General features: G+C 38.0%; 1 pseudogene; it reads left to right on the top strand.

Moving 5' to 3' along the window:
• Positions 1-4,922: 4,922 nt before the first annotated feature.
• Gapdh-ps111 (Glyceraldehyde-3-phosphate dehydrogenase, pseudogene 111) lies at positions 4,923-15,278 on the top strand (annotated as a pseudogene).
• Positions 15,279-16,189: the final 911 nt, after the last annotated feature.

Here is a 16,189-nt window from a genome sequence, read left to right as displayed (position 1 = left end):
AGTATTAGTATTCATAAGGAAAGTAATAATTAATAAAGATACCCAAACCTTGAATCAAAGAATATGATGAAATCTAGGTGGAAGCTTCAAGTATACTGGATATTTTTATAGTCCTAAAAGTAATCATAAATATTACACAAAAGTGGGCCTTGAGAGGTATACCAACATTCTACCTGTTGAAACAATGACATACCTATTCTAAGAGTAACTGACAAACAAATTCATCAACATAGGTGGATCAGAAAATTGAGAGTTCTCCCATGATCATAGATCATCACAATTAACATAGTAAAAATGGCCATCCTACTAAAAGCATTCTACAGATCCAACACCCTCCCTATTAAAATCCCTACTCAATTCTTCAAAGACATAGAAAAATAAATTCTCAAATTTATCTTGCAGTGCAAAAAAATCCAGAAGAGTGAAAACATTTTTATATAATAAAAGAACTGTTCAGGGAATCACCATCCCTGATGTCAAGCTATACTAAACAGCAATAGTTATAAAAACTTCATGGTATTGATAGAAAGATGGACACATTGAACAATGAAGTAGAATTGAAGACCCGGAAATGAAACCACATACTTAGGGACAATAGGTCTTTGAAAAAGAAAACAAAAATATAAAATGGAAAAAAGAAAACATCTTCAATAAATTGTGATCTAACTAGCAGTCACTATGTATAAAAATGAAAATAGATTCATATATATCACCAGCAGAGAAAGTGGCAAAATACCTTGAACTTATTGGTTCAGAGGGAAATTTACTAAATTTCTTAAACAGAACCCCAATATCTCAGTCTCTATGATCGAGAATCGATATATGGGTCTGATGAAACTGGAAAGCTGTAAGATGAAGGACATAGTCAATAAGACAAATCTGCAACCTACAGATTATGAAAAAAGGAAGAAAAAATTTTAATGCCTCCACATCCAGTCGAGTGCTAATATCCAAAATATGTAAAGAAGTGAAGAAGCTAATCACCAAGAAACCAAGCAACCCAAGCAAAAATGTGGTATAGAACTAAACAAAGAACACACACCCACTCCTAACTCAGCTCCTTAGCATTTCCCTACCCTGAATCATGGAGCCTCTGTAAGGCCAAGGACATCCCTTCCAGTGATAAGGCAGTTCCAGATGGAACCATGGGTCACACCATTTGTACTCTTTGGTAAATGGTTTTTTCCCTGTGAATCTACCTCCAAACATTCAATACTAATGAAAAAGTAATGTAATATTAATAATTGAATTGAAAATCATGATCTTCTTCTCTGATTATCAGGGTTTTTTTCAATTTAACAATTTTTGCTGTCCAATCTATTCTACATTATCTTTGTTTTCCTACATTGATTTTTTTATGAGATAAAAATTGGAAAGTAATTTATTGGGTTCACGTCTGCAAATTTCACAAAATTCGCAGAGAACCCAAAACAATTTGAGAATGTTTCAGGATCAGATCTATGGAAAGGAAAACTAATATAGTACAGCCAGTGCCAGCAAGATTCCCCAGTGTGTAAAGTTGTCATAAAACCCAAATTTGATATCTGGGCCTCATTTTGTGAAGAGAGAGAAACTATTCTCCAAAGTTGTCTTAGTTCCACATGTATGTCATATCCATGGAATTCATTCATGCATACAAATATACACAACAAAGGAAAGAAAGATTAATACTAATTCTAATATTAATACTAATACTACTACTAATAATAATGTACGCCTATCCTTTCAGTCTGCTTTCCTGCCACAACTAATATTGTCTATTCCTAAATAGATAACATTTTTTGAAAGAGGTTCTAATAACAAAGGAGATAAGCCCCAAAATTGACAAGTATGAAAAAGTTAAAATGCTTTTGTATAGAAAAAAAAATCAGTTGAACAGTCCTACAGCAGAATGGAAAATGAACCTTCCTTATTATGCTTCATACCAGGGCTAACATATAAAATATATTTTTTAAAACTGTAAAATTAAAAGTATAATCTTAAATCTTCCAGTCAATAAGTGAATTAATGAGCTAAATGAATAATTGCAAAATAAACATATTCTTTAACTGTTGAGTTCTCTTAGCTATCTCATAAATGTGAATTAAAATTACCATGAGATTATAGCTTAATACAGTTATAATAGATAACAAGAAAGAAACCAGAAAACATAAGAAGATGTGAACAGGAATGGAAACTAGTGTTCGCTATAGATATTAGCATGAGCTTTGTAAGAAATATGAAACAGACTTATGGGTGTCCTTCTTATAGGGCATGGCTTACTTCTCCACAATATTGTTATACTAATCACAGTAACTGAAACATAGACCACCACAGCTACCTGAAACAGATGACCAGATACAGAATATGAAGTACCCAACAGTGTGGAATATTAGTCGCTGAAAACAGGAATTTACCTTTGCTGGACTGAACTAAAAATTGTGGTATTAAGCAAAGTATCTTAAACCCCAAAAAACAAATGCTATGCTATTTTTTCTCAAATTTAACATCCTAGATTTTAATTTCCGTGTGTTTGTACATGGGGAGTATAGTGGGTAGACATAATACTGCTTGTATTCTATTGTTTTGTTTTTTTTTCTTTCTTTATTAACTTGAGTATTTCTTATTTACATTTCGATTGTTATTCCGTTTCCCGGTTTCCAGGCCAACATCCCCCTAACCTCTCCCCTTCCCCTTCTCTATGGGTATTCTCCTTCCCATCCTACCCCCACTACTGCCCTCCCCCCAACAATGACATTCACTGGGGGTTAAGTCTTGGCAGGACCAAGGGCTTCCCTTCCACTGGTGCTCTTACTCGGCTATTCATCGCTACCTATGAAGTTGGAGCCCAGGGTCAGTCCATGTATAGTCTTTGGGTAGTGGCATAATTCCTGGGAACTCTGGTTGGTTGGCAATGTTGTCCTACATTGTTTTTGCTCATTTTACACTGCAGCCATGGCTGAAAGAAAGTATTGTTTAGAAATATTGTCTTAGTATCTTAGACTAAACTATTGACTATGAAGCAACACTGAGTTCTAATGTGCAAACTTTCTTCATAAAAATCTTTCTACCCATCTATTCTTACTTTCAATCTAGAATCAACAATGACCTCAGAGAGTTTACTCTTGGTTATATACTCATTAATCTCTTTCAGTGGATTTGGACTAAACGAAAGCAGAGCATATGTAGGAAACTCTTTGGTTTGGGTGATAATATATCCTATTTTGTGTTTCAATGACACACAAACAATTTTAGTGTTTTGCACTCGATATTGTTGTACACTTAAAGGTCAATGCTCTTCATATGTATGACTTCTGGGTCCTGTTATAAACTATAAGTTATAAACTGGGTCCTAGTGTGCTGAGACTTGTATCTAGAGGGATTTCAATGGAGAAGTCTTTCATAAAAATACTGAGTAAAATCGTCTATCATGACTGAGGGATGGGGCCACATACCCTTCACAAAAATTTTAACTCAGAATTCTTTATGTGAAAAGAAAAGACAGGAACAAACTGTGGAGCAGGGACTGAAGAAATTATCATCTAGAGACTGCCCAACATGTGGAATCACTTCATATGCATTCAAAAAACCAGACACTAATGCTGATTGCAAGAAGTCCTTGCTGAGTGGAGCCTGATATAACTGTCCTCTGAAAGCCTCTACCAGAGCTTGACCAATACAGATGCAGATTCTGGCAGTGAACCATTAGACTGACCATCTGTATTTCAATGGAGAAGGTAGGGGAAAGACTAAAGGAGCTAAAGGGATTTGCAACTCCATAGGAAGAACAACAGTATCAACCAACTAGATATTGCCAAACTCATACAGACTAACCCACCAACCAAAGAATACACATAGAAGGACTAATGGATCCAGCTGCATATGAAACAGAGGATTGCCTAATTTGACATCGGTGAAAAGTGAGGCTCTTGGTCCTGTGAAGGTGCATAAAGGAAGCCAGGAGTGATTAAGTAGTTGGGCAAGCACCCTCACATAACCAGGGGTAGGGGGATGGCAAAGAAATTTGGCAAGAGGAATCTGGGAATGGGGACAACTTTTAAAAGGTAAGTAAATAAAATAACCCAGAAAAAAAAGAAAAGAAGATTTTAAATGAAATCTTCAATAGTCCAGAATTAGTATGCATGTTTTTGTTTTTCATAATTAAGATATGGCACACTAACAAAAATGGAGAATATGTTTTAGGAGTATCTGCAACTCAATCAACATTTTCTTACTACTGAACCATTCCTCAATTCAATCAACCTCTTTCTCTCTTCATGACATTGTGAGAATGCTTAATTTTAAATTCATGAATGATGTTTCTATCTATATTTTACTATCAACTGCACATGATACACTCATTCCCAATTCCTTCATCTCTTTTCAGTTTTCAAATAATACCTCTACTACGTTCTTTGTTCAAAGATGTGAAAACACATACACATGCACACACACACACACACACACACACACACACACTTACTGCTAAAATTACATACACTGTTATATTGAGACTCAGAATAGTCCAACTTTCCCCAGAGAGTTTTTTTTGTTTAAAATAATAACATCTTGTAACATTGCCAATTAGTGTTAAGAAGATGATATAATCCTTGAAGGTTTGAGAAAACTTTCTTATTTATTGGTAAATATTTCATTTCTGTCATCTAAATTGTGATATGAATATGAGAACAGTGGATCCAGAAATCTTATGTGTTTAACTTCAACAATTTTTTAAATCACTTTTGTATTATATAACATCAATTTCCTTAATAATTTATGAGATTGTTTCAGGAGTTTTAGTCTAAAGAGTTATATTTACTATTAGATATCCATTGAATTATAATGTTGAAATTCTAGGAATGCAGGTTACTGCTCTCTGCTCCTCCTTATTCCAGACAGAACCGCATCTTCTCCTGCAGTGCCAGCCTTGTACTGTAGACAAGATGGTAAATGTCTGTGTGAACATATTTGACAGTATTGTGCACCTTGTTACTAGGGCTGCCTTCTAAGCATCTGGCAAAGTGGAAATTGTTGACATGAATTATCCCTTCATTGAATTCAACTAAATGGTCTACATGTTCCAGTATGTCTCTACTCAGACCAAATTCAATGACACAGTCAAGATTGAGAATAGAAAGCTCATCATCAATAGGAAGACCATTACACTCTTCCAGGAGCATAACCACACTAACATCAAATGGGCGATACTGGTGCTGAGTATGTCATAGAGTCTACTAGTATTTGTACCTCCGTGAAGAAGGCTGGGGCCAATTTGAAGAGGGGGGGCAAAAGAGTCATCATCTCTGCCCCTTCAGCTGATGCACCCATGTTTGGGCAGACTGTGAACCATGGGAAAAAAGACAAGATACTCAAGATTGTCAGCAATGCATTGGGAACCATCAATGGTTCAGACAATCTGTCCAAGGTCAAAAATGACAACTTTGGCATCACAGAAGGGTTCATGAGCACAGTCTATGCTATCACTGTCACTCAGAAGACTGTGGATGGCCCCTCTGGAAACCTGTTGTGTGAAGGCCATGTAGTAGCCCAGAACATCACCCTACATCGAGTGGTGATGCAAGGGTGTTGGTAAGGTGATCCCAGGGTTGAACACAAAGCTACTGACATGCTTTTCTGTGTTCAATCCTCCAATATATCCTTTATAGATCTGACATGCCACCTGGAGAACCCCACCACATATGATGTAACATCAAGAATGTGGTGGGAGAAAATACACTGTAGAGAAAGCAAGAATATAATTTCCTTGCAATGAAACGAAAAGAGAGACACACAAACATAATTCCACCTCTAACAATGAATTTTTACAGGAAACTACAATCATTATTCCTTAATATCTCTCAACAACAGCAGACACAATTCCCAAATTAAAAAAATATACTAACAGACTGGATATATAAAGAGGTTTCAGCATTTTGAAGCATGCAGGAAACACACCTCAGGGAAAAAGACAGACATGACCTCAGAGAAAATGGCTGGAAAACACCTTTCCAAGAAAATGACCCGAAGAAAAAAGATGGAGTTGTCATTCTAATATCAAAGAAAATTGACTTTCAACCAAAAGTTACTTAAACAGATAAGGAAGGACACTTCATAGTCACCAAAGGAAAAATGCATCAAGACGAATTCTCAATCCTAAATATCTGTGCTCCAAATGCAAAGACACCTACATTCATAAAAGAAACTTTACTAAAGATCAAAGCACACATTGCACCTCAAACGATATTAGTAGGAGATTTCTTTCTTTTTTTTTTAAATTAACTTGAGTATTTCTTATTTACATTTCGAATGTTATTCCCTTTCCTGGTTTCTGGGCAAACATGCCCATAATCCCTCACCTCCCCTTCTTTATGGGTGTTCCCCTCCCCACCCTCCACCCATTGCCGCCCTCCCCCCAACAATCACTTTCACTGGGGGTTCAGTCTTAGCAGGACCAAGGGCTTTCACTTACGATGGTGATCTTACGAGGATAGTCATTGCTACCTATGAGGTTAGAGTCCAGGGGCAGTCCATGTATAGTATTTAGGTAGTGGCTTAGTCCCTGGAAGCTTTAATTACTTGGCATTGTTGTTCATAAGGGGTCTCGAGCCCCTTCAAGCTCTTCCAGTTCTTTCTCTGATTCCTTCAACGGGGGTCCTATTCTCAGTTCAGTGGTTTGCTGCTGGTATTCGCCACTGTATTTGCTGTATTCTGGCTGTGTCTCTCAGGAGAGATCTACATCCGGCACCTGTCGGCCTGCACTTCTTTGCTTCATCCATCTTGTCTAATTGGGTGGCTGTATATGTATGGGACACATGTAGGGCAGGCTCTGAATGGGTGTTCCTTCTGTCTCTGTTTTAATCTTGGCTTCTCTATTCCCTGACAAGGGTATTCTTGTTCCCCTTTTAAAGAAGGAGTGAAGCATTCACATTTTGATCATCTGTCTTGAGTTTCCTGTGTTCTATGCATCTAGGGTAATTCAAGCATTTTGGCTAATAGCCACTTATCAATGAGTGCATACCATGTGTGTTTTTCTGTGATTGGGTTACCTCACTCAGGAGGATATTTTCCAGTTCCAACCTTTTGCCTAAGAAACTTCATAAAGGCATTGTTTTTGATAGCTGCGTAATATTCCATTGTTTAGATGTACCACATTTCTGTATCCATTGCTCTGTTGAAGGGCATCTGGACTATTTCCAGCTTCTGGCTATTATAAATAAGGCTGCAATGAACATAGTGGAGCACGTGTCTTTTTTATATGTTGGGGCACCTTGTGGGTATATACCCAGGAGAGGTATAGCTGGATCCTCAGGTAGTTCAATGTCCATTTTTCTGAGGAACCTCCAGACTGATTTCCAGAATGGTTTTACCAGTCTGCAAGCCCACCAACAATGGAGGAGTGTTTCTCTTTATCCACATCCCTGCCAGCATTTGTTGTCACCTGAGTTTTTGATCTTAGCCATTCTCACTGGTGTGAGGTGAAATCTCAGGATTGTTTTGATTTGCATTTCCCTTATGACTAAAGATGTTGAACATTTCTTTAGGTGTTTCTCAGTCATTCGGCATTCCTCAGCTGTGAATTCTTTGTACAGTTCTGAACCACATTTTTAATAGGGTTATTTGACGACCTGCGGTCTAACTTTTTGAGTTCTTTGTATATTTTGGATATAAGCCCTCTGTCTGATGTAGAATTGGTAAAGATCTTTTCCCAATCTGTTGGTTGCCGTTTTGTCCTATCCACAGTGTCCTTCGCCTTACAGAAGCTTTGCAGTTTTATGAGATCCCATTTGTCGATTCTTGATCTTAGAGCATAAGCCATTGGTTTTTTGTTCATGAAATTTTTTCCACTGCCTATGTGTTCACGATGCTGTCATAGTTTTTCTTCTATTAGTTTGAGTGTATCTGGTTTGATGTGGAGGTCCCTGATCCACTTGTACTTAAGCTTTGTACAGGGTGATAAGCATGGATCGATTTACATTCTTCTACATGGTGACCTCCAGTTGAACCAGCACCACTTGCTGAAAATGCTATCTTTTTTCCATTGAATGGTTTTGTCTCCTTTGTCAAAAATCAGGTGCCCATAGGTGTGTGGGTTCATTTCTGGGTATTCGGTTCTGTTCCATTGGTCTATCTGTCTGTCTCTGTACAAATACAATGCAGTTTTTATCACTATTGCTCTGTAATATTGCTTGAGTTCAGGGATAGTGATTCCCCCTAAAGTCCTTTTATTGTTGAGAATAGTTTTAGCTATTCTGGGTTTTTTGTTATTCCAGATGTATTTGCAAATTTTTCTGTCTAACTCTTTGAGGAATTGAATTGGTATTTTGATGGGAATTGCATTGAATATGTAGATCGCTTTAAGTAAAATGCCCATTTTTACTATGTTAATCCTGCCAATCCATGAGCATGGGAGATCTTTCCATCTTCTGAGGTCTACTTCAATTTCTTTCTTCAGAGTCTTGAAGTTCTTATTGTACAGATCTTTTACTTGCTTGGTTAAAGTCACACCGAGGTACTTTATATTGTTTGGATCTATTATGAAGGGTGTCGTTTCCCTAATTTCTTTCTCGGCTTGTTTCTCTTTTGTGTAGAGGAAGGCTACTGATTTGTTTGAGTTAATTTTATACCCAGCCACTTTGCTGCAGTTGTTTATCAGCTTTAGTAGTTGTCTGGTGGAACATTTGGGATCACTTAAATATACTATCATATCATGTGCAAATAGTGATATTTTGACTTCTACTTTACCAATCTGTGTCGCCTTGATTTCCTTTTGTTTTCTGATTGCTCTGGCTAGAAATTCAAGAACTATATTGAATAAGTAGGGAGAGAGTGGGCAGCCTTGTCTAGTCCCTGTTTTTAGTGGGATTGCTTCACGTTTCTCTCCATTTAGTTTAATATTAGCAACTGGTTTGCTGTATATGGCTTTTACTATGTTTAGGTATGGGCCTTGAATCCCTATTCTTTCCAGGACTTTTATCATAAAGGGGTGTTGAATTTTGTCAAATGCTTTCTCAGCATCTAATAAAATGATCATGTGGTTTTGTTCATTCAGTTTGTTTATATAATGGATCACGTTGATGGTTTTCCATATATTAAACCATCCCTGCATGCCTGGGATGAGGCCTACTTGATCATTGTGGATGATTGTTTTGATATGCACTTGGATTCGGTTTGCCAGAATTTTATTGAGTATTTTTGCATCGATATTCATTAGGGAAATTGGTCTGAAGTTCTCTTTCTTTGTTAGGTCTTTGTGTGGTTTAGGCATAAGAGTAATTGTGGCTTCATAGGAGTTCGGTAGTGCTCCATCTGTTTCAATTTTGTGGAATAGTTTGGATAGTATTGGTATGAGGTCTTCTATGAAGGTCTGATAGAATTCTGCACTAAACCCGTCTGGACCTGGGCTCTTTTTGGTTGGGAGACCTTTAATGACTGCTTCTATTTCCTTAGGAGTTATGGGGTTGTTTAATTGGTTTATCTGTTCCTGATTTAACTTCCGTACCTGGTATCTGTCTAGGAAGTTGTCCATTTCCTGAAGATTTTCAAATTTTGTTGAATATAGGCTTTTATAGTAAGATCTGATGATTTTTTGAATTTCCTTGAATCTGTAGTTATGTCTCCCTTTTCATTTCTGATTTTGTTAATTTGGAAACACTCTCTGTGTCCTCTCGTTAGTCTGGCTAAGGGTTTATCTATCTTGTTGATTTTCTCAAAGAACCAACTTTTGGTTCTGTTGATTCTTTCTATGGTTCTTTTTGTTTCTACCTGTTTGATTTCAGCTCTGAGTTTGATTATTTCCTGCCTTCTACTCCTCCTGGGTGTATTTGCTTCTTTTTGTTCTAGAGCTTTTAGGTGTGATGTCAAGCTGCTGACATATGCTCTCTCCTGTTTCTTTCTGCAGGCACTCAGAGCTATAAGTTTTCCTCTTAGCACAGCTTTCATTGTGTCCCATAAGTTTGGGTATGTTATACCTTCATTTTCATTAAATTCTAAGAAGTCTTTAATTTCTTTCTTTATTTATTCCTTGACCAGGTTATCGTTGAGTAGAACATTGTTCAACGTCCACGTATATGTGGGCGTTCTTCCTTTATTGTTATTGAAGACCAGCTTTAGGCCGTGGTGGTCTGATAGGACTCATGGGATTATTTCTATCTTTCTGTACCTGTTGAGGCCCGTTTTTTGACCAATTATATGGTCAATTTTGGAGAAAGTACCATGAGGAGCTGAGAAGAATGTATATCCTTTTGCTTTAGGATAGAATGTTCTATAAATATCTGCTAAGTCCATTTCGCTCATGACTTCTCTTAGTCTGTCTAGGACTCTGTTTAATTTATGTTTCCATGATCTGTCCATTGTTGAGAGTGGGGTGTTGAATTCTCCTACTATTATTGTGTGAGGTGCAATGTGTGCTTTGAGCTTTAGTAAGGTTTCTTTTACATGAGTAGGTGCCCTTGTATTTGAGGCATAGATATTTAGGATTGAGAGTTCATCTTGGTTGATTTTTCCTTTGATGAATATGAAGTGTCCTTCCTTATCTTTTTTGATGACTTTTAGTTGAAAGTTGATTTTATTTGATATTAGAATGGCTACTCCAGCTTGCTTCTTCCGACCATTTGCTTGGAAAGTTGGTATCCAGCCTTTCACTCTGAGGTAGTATCTGTCTTTGTCTCTGAGGTGTGTTTCCTGTAGGCAGCAGAATGCAGGGTCCTCGTTGCGTATCCAGTTTGTTAATCTATGTCTTTTTATTGGGGAGTTGAGGCCATTGATGTTGAGAGATATTAAGGAATAGTGATTATTGCTTCCTGTTATATTCATATTTGGATGTGAGGTTATGTTTGTGTGCTTTTCTTCTCTTTGTTTTGTTATCAAGATGATTAGTTTCTTGCTTTTTCTAGGGTATAGCTTGCCTCCTTATGTTGGGCTTTACCATTTATTATCCTTTGTAGTGCTGGATTTGTAGAAAGATATTGTGTAAATTTGGTTTTGTCATGGAATATCTTGGTTTCTCCATCTATGTTAATTGAGAGTTTTGCAGGATACAGTAACCTGAGTGGGCATTTGTGTTCTCTTAGGGTCTGTATGACATCTGTCCAGGATCTTCTGGCTTTCATAGTCTCTGGCAAAAAGTCTGGTGTGATTCTGATAGGTCTGCCTTTATATGTTACTTGACCTTTTTCCCTTACTGCTTTTAATATTCTTTCTTTATTTTGTGCATTTGGTGTTTTGATTATTATGTGTCAGGAGGTGTTTCTTTTCTGGTCCATTGTATTTGGAGTTCTGTAGGCATCCTGTATGCCTATGGGTATCTCTTTTTTTAGGTTAGGGAAGTTTTCTTCTATGATTTTGTTGAAGATATATACTGGTCCTTTGAGCTGGGAGTCTTCACTCTCTTCTATACCTATTATCCTTAGGTTTGATCGTCTCATTGAGTCCTGGATTTCCTGTAAGATTTGGGCCAGTAGCTTTTTCCGCTTTACATTATCTTTGACAGTTGAGTCAATGATTTCTATGGAATCTTCTGCTCCTGAGATTCTCTCTTCTATCTCTTGTATTCTGTTGGTGATGCTTGTATCTACGGCTCCTTGTTTCTTCCATTGGTTTTCTATATCCAGGGTTTTTTCCATGTGTTCTTTCTTGATTGCTTCTATTTCCATTTTTAATTCCTTCAACTGTTTGATTGTGTTTTCCTGGAATTCTTTCAGGGATTTTTGTGATTATTCTCTATAGGCTTCTACTTGTTTATTTATGTTTTCCTGGAATTCTTTCAGGGATTTTTGTGATTGTTCTCTATAGGCTTCTACTTGTTTATTTATGTTTTCCTCGAATTCTTTCAGGGATTTTTGTGATTCGTCTCTAAAGGCTTCTACTTGTTTATTTATGTTTTCCTGTGTTACTCTAAGGGAGTTCTTCATGTCTTTCTTGAAGTCCTCCAGCATCATGATCAAATATGATTTTGAAACTAGATCTTGCTTTTCTGGTGTGTTTGGATCTTCTGTGTTTGCTTTGGTGGGAGAATTGGGCTCCGATGATGCCATGTAGTCTTGGTTTCTGTTGCTTGGATTCCTGTGCTTGCCTCTCACCATCAGATTATCTCTGGTGTTATTTTTTCTGCTATTTCTGACAGTGGCTAGACTGTCCAATAAGCCTGTGTGTCAGGAGTGCTGTAGACCTGTTTTCCTGTTTTCTTTCAGCTAGTTATGGGGACTGAGTGTTCTGATTTCGGGCCTGTTGTTTTTCTTATCTACAGGTCTTCAGCTGTTCCTGTGGGCCTGTGTCTTGAGTTCTCCAGGCAGGTCGCTTGGAGCTGGAAGGTTTGTCTTACCTGTGGTCCCAAGGCTCAACTTTGCTTGTGGGGTGTTCCTTATGAGCTCTTCATGGTGGCAGCAACCAGGAAGATCTACAACGCCCTTTCTGGGAGCTTCTGTGCACCAGGGTTCCAGATGGCGTTTGGTGTTTTCCTCAGGAGTCAGAGATGTGTGCTGAGTGTAGACTCTTCTTGTTTCCCAGTCTTGTCTGCCTCTCTGAATGTTTAGCTCTCCCTCCCACGGGATTTGGGTGCAGAGAATTGTTTATCAGGTTGGTCCCTTCAGGTTCTGGTGGTGTCTCAGACGCAGCGGATTTCCTGCTCCTGTGCCCTTACCCAAGGGAACCCAGAGGCCATATACAGTTTCCTCTTGGGCCAGGGATGTGGGCAGAGGTGGGCTGTGCTGGTGGTCTCTTCTGCTCTGCAGTCTCAGGAGTGCCCACCTGTCTCGGTGGTGAGCTCTCTCTCCCACGGGCTTTGGGAGTAGGGAGCTGCTGCGGGCAGGGAACCGCGGTTTTGGGACTCCCCAGTAGGAGATTTCAACACCACACTCTCATCAGTGGACAGATCATTGAAAGAGAAATTAAAAAGAGACATAGATAAATTAACAGAAGTTAAGAACCAAATGGTTTTTAAAATATTTATAAATCATTCCATCCTAAAACACAAGGATATATCTTCTTCTCAAAACCTCATGGTACCTTCTCCAAAATTGAACATATAATCAGTCACAAAACAGGCCTCAACAGATACAGGAAGATAGAAATATCCCCAGGCATCCTATCAGATCACTACAGAATAAAGCTGGTCTTAAATAACAAAAATGATGATAGAAAACCCACATATACATTGAAGTTGAACAACGCTCTATTCAATGACAACTTGGTCAGGAAGAAATAAAGAAATCAAAGACTCCATAGATTGTAATGAAAATGAAGGTACAACATTCCCAAATGTATGGGACACAACAAAGGCCATGTTAAGAGGAAAACTCACAGATCTGAGTGCCTGCAAAAAGAAATAGGAGAGAGAATATGTCAGCAGCTTGACAGCACACCTAAAAGCTCTAAAAAAGAGGAGTAAATAAACCCAAGAAGAGTAGAAGTTAGGAAATAATCAAACTCAGGGCTGAAGTCAACCTAGCAAAAAGGAAAAGGAATATACAAAAAAATCAACAAAACCAGGAGCTGGTTCTTTGAGAAAATCAACAACATCAACCTCCGTATCAATCCAGATACACTCAAACTAATAGAAGAAAAAGTGGGGAAGAGTCTCAAACACATGGACACTGGGCAAAATTTCCTGAATAAAACACCAATGGCTTATGCTCTAAGATCAAGTATCGACAAATGGGAACTCATAAAACTGCACAGCTTCTGTAAGGCAAAATACACTGTCATTAGGACAAAATGACAACCAACGGATTGGGAAAAGATCTTAACCAATCCTACATCTGATAGAGGGCTAATATCCACCATATACATAGAACTCAAGAAGTTAGACACCAGAGAGCAAAATAACCCTATTAAAATGGGGTACAGAGGTAAACAAAACATTCTCAGCTGAGGATCATCGAATGACCAAAAAGCACCTAAAGAAATGTTCAACATCCTTAGTCATCAGGGTAATGCAAATCAAAACAACCCTGAGATCCCATCTCATACCTGTCAGAATAGCTAAGATAAAAACTGACGTGACAGCAGACGTTGGCTAGGATGTAGAGAAAGAGGAACACTCGTCCACTGTTGGTGGAATTGCAAAGTGGTACAACCACCCTGGAAGTCATTGTGGAGGTTCCTCAGAAAAATTGAACATTCCACTATCTGAGCACCCAGGTATACCACTCCTGGGCATATACACAAAAGATGATCCAACACAGAACAAAGACACATGCTCCACTACATTCATAGCAGTCCCTTCAACAAAAGAATGGATTCAAAATTGTGGTGAACCTGCATAATTGAGTACTGCTCAGCTATCAAAAACCATGACTTAATGAAATTCATAGGCAAATGGAATGAACTAGAAAATATCATCATGAGTGAGGTAACCCAATCACAGATAAATACATTTGGTATGAACTCATTGACAAGTAGATACTAGCCCAAAAGCTCGGATTACCCAAGATGCAATCCACAGACCACAGGAAGCTCAAGAAGAAGGATAACCAAAATTGGATTCTTCCACTCCTTCTTAAAAGGGGGAAAATATCCAGAGGAGGGGCTACCGAAGCAAAGTTTAGAGTATCAAGTGAAGGAATGGCCATTCAGTGCCTGCCCCACTTGTGGTTCATATACATATACAACCACCAAAACTAGAAAGATTGATGAAGCCAAAAAATGCATGCTGAAAGGGACCAGATATAGATTTCTCCTGAGAGATACATCCAGAGAATATCCAATACAGAGGTCAACGCTTGAAGCCAACCACTGAACTGAGAACTGTCCCCTCCCCTTGGGGGGGAATTAGAGGAAGGATTGAAAGAGTTGAAGGAACTTGTAACCCCATAAGAACAACAATGCCAAACAACCAGAGCTTCCAGGGACTAAACCACTACTGAAAGACTATACATGGACTGACCCAGGGCTCCAAGTACATGTGTAGCAGATAATAGCCTTGTTGGGGCACCAGTGGAAGGGGAAGCCCTTGGGTCTGCCACGATTGGACACCCAGTGTAGAAGAATATGTGGGGCAGTAAGGGGGATGGATGGGGGGAATACCTGTATGGGAGAGTAGCAGGGGATGAGGACTTATGGACAGGAAACCGGGAAAGGGAATAACATTTGAAATGTAAGTAAAGAAATATATGAAATAAAAAAAGAAGGTGGTGAAGCAGCCACCTGAGGTCCCACTAAAGAGCATCCTGGGCTTCACTAAAAACCAGGTTGTCTCCTGTGACTTCAACAGCAACTACCACTTTTCCACCTTTAATGTTGGGGCTGCCATTGCTCTCAATGACAACATTGTAAAGCTCATTTCCTGGTATGAGAATGAATAGGGCTAGAGCAACAGGTGTCAGACCTCATGGCCTGCATGGCCTCTGAAGAATAAGAAACTCAACAGTATCCACCTCATCCCAGCAAGGATAGCGAGACCAATGTCCCTAAGTGCAAACTTCTGGAGCCATTCCTGTAGGTAACAAAACAGACATTTAAAAAGTATTAAACAAATTCTTCATTGTTTAGGAAAAATAGTAAATGGAAAATAACCAAAAGTAATATATATTTTCAAGCCTCATATCCTAATAAACATATATATAGAACATTACAAATAATCACAAAAAATAAAATTTCTTCTTTTCATGCATGGATTATTCTCCCAAATTAGTACATACTCAGTCATAAAAACAATCTCTACAGATACAGGAAATTCATTTATATTATTAGTCTAGCATGCATAACTACAGAGCATCAAGAATTAGAGAATATACAGAAACATTTCAAACGCATGGAAGCTGAAAAAGTATTATGATTATTAAAGCAAGACAAAACTCATCAAAAAAATTAAAGACATCCTATAATTCATTGAAAATAGTTTAAAACATACCCAAATCAATGGAACAAAATGAAAGCTAACATAAGCTTTAATTATACTAAGTGCCTGCTACAACTTAACAGCCCACTTGAAAGCTTTAGAATAAGAAGAACTCAGGAAACATAAGAACAGTAATTATCAGATATAACAACATGACTGGGGGAATAAATAAGAGAGAAAGAGAGGAAAGAGAGGAAAAAACACAAAGAATCAAAGAAAACAAAGAGTTGGTTCTTTAAGAAATAACTGAAGAAAGTCACACACTTAGCCAATCTAAACAAAAAGTCATAAGAGGAAATTCAAATTAATAAAATCAGGACTGAAGAAAGGGGCATCACCAGAAACAACAACTAACCATAAGAATCATAATGGCAT

The sequence above is a fragment of the Rattus norvegicus genome, chromosome 1 (assembly GCF_036323735.1).
Source record: "Rattus norvegicus strain BN/NHsdMcwi chromosome 1, GRCr8, whole genome shotgun sequence".
In the NCBI taxonomy this organism is placed as follows: Eukaryota; Metazoa; Chordata; class Mammalia; order Rodentia; family Muridae; genus Rattus; species Rattus norvegicus.
The sequence above is the reverse complement of the archived record's forward strand: the minus strand, read 5'-3'. Positions and strand labels throughout refer to the sequence as shown.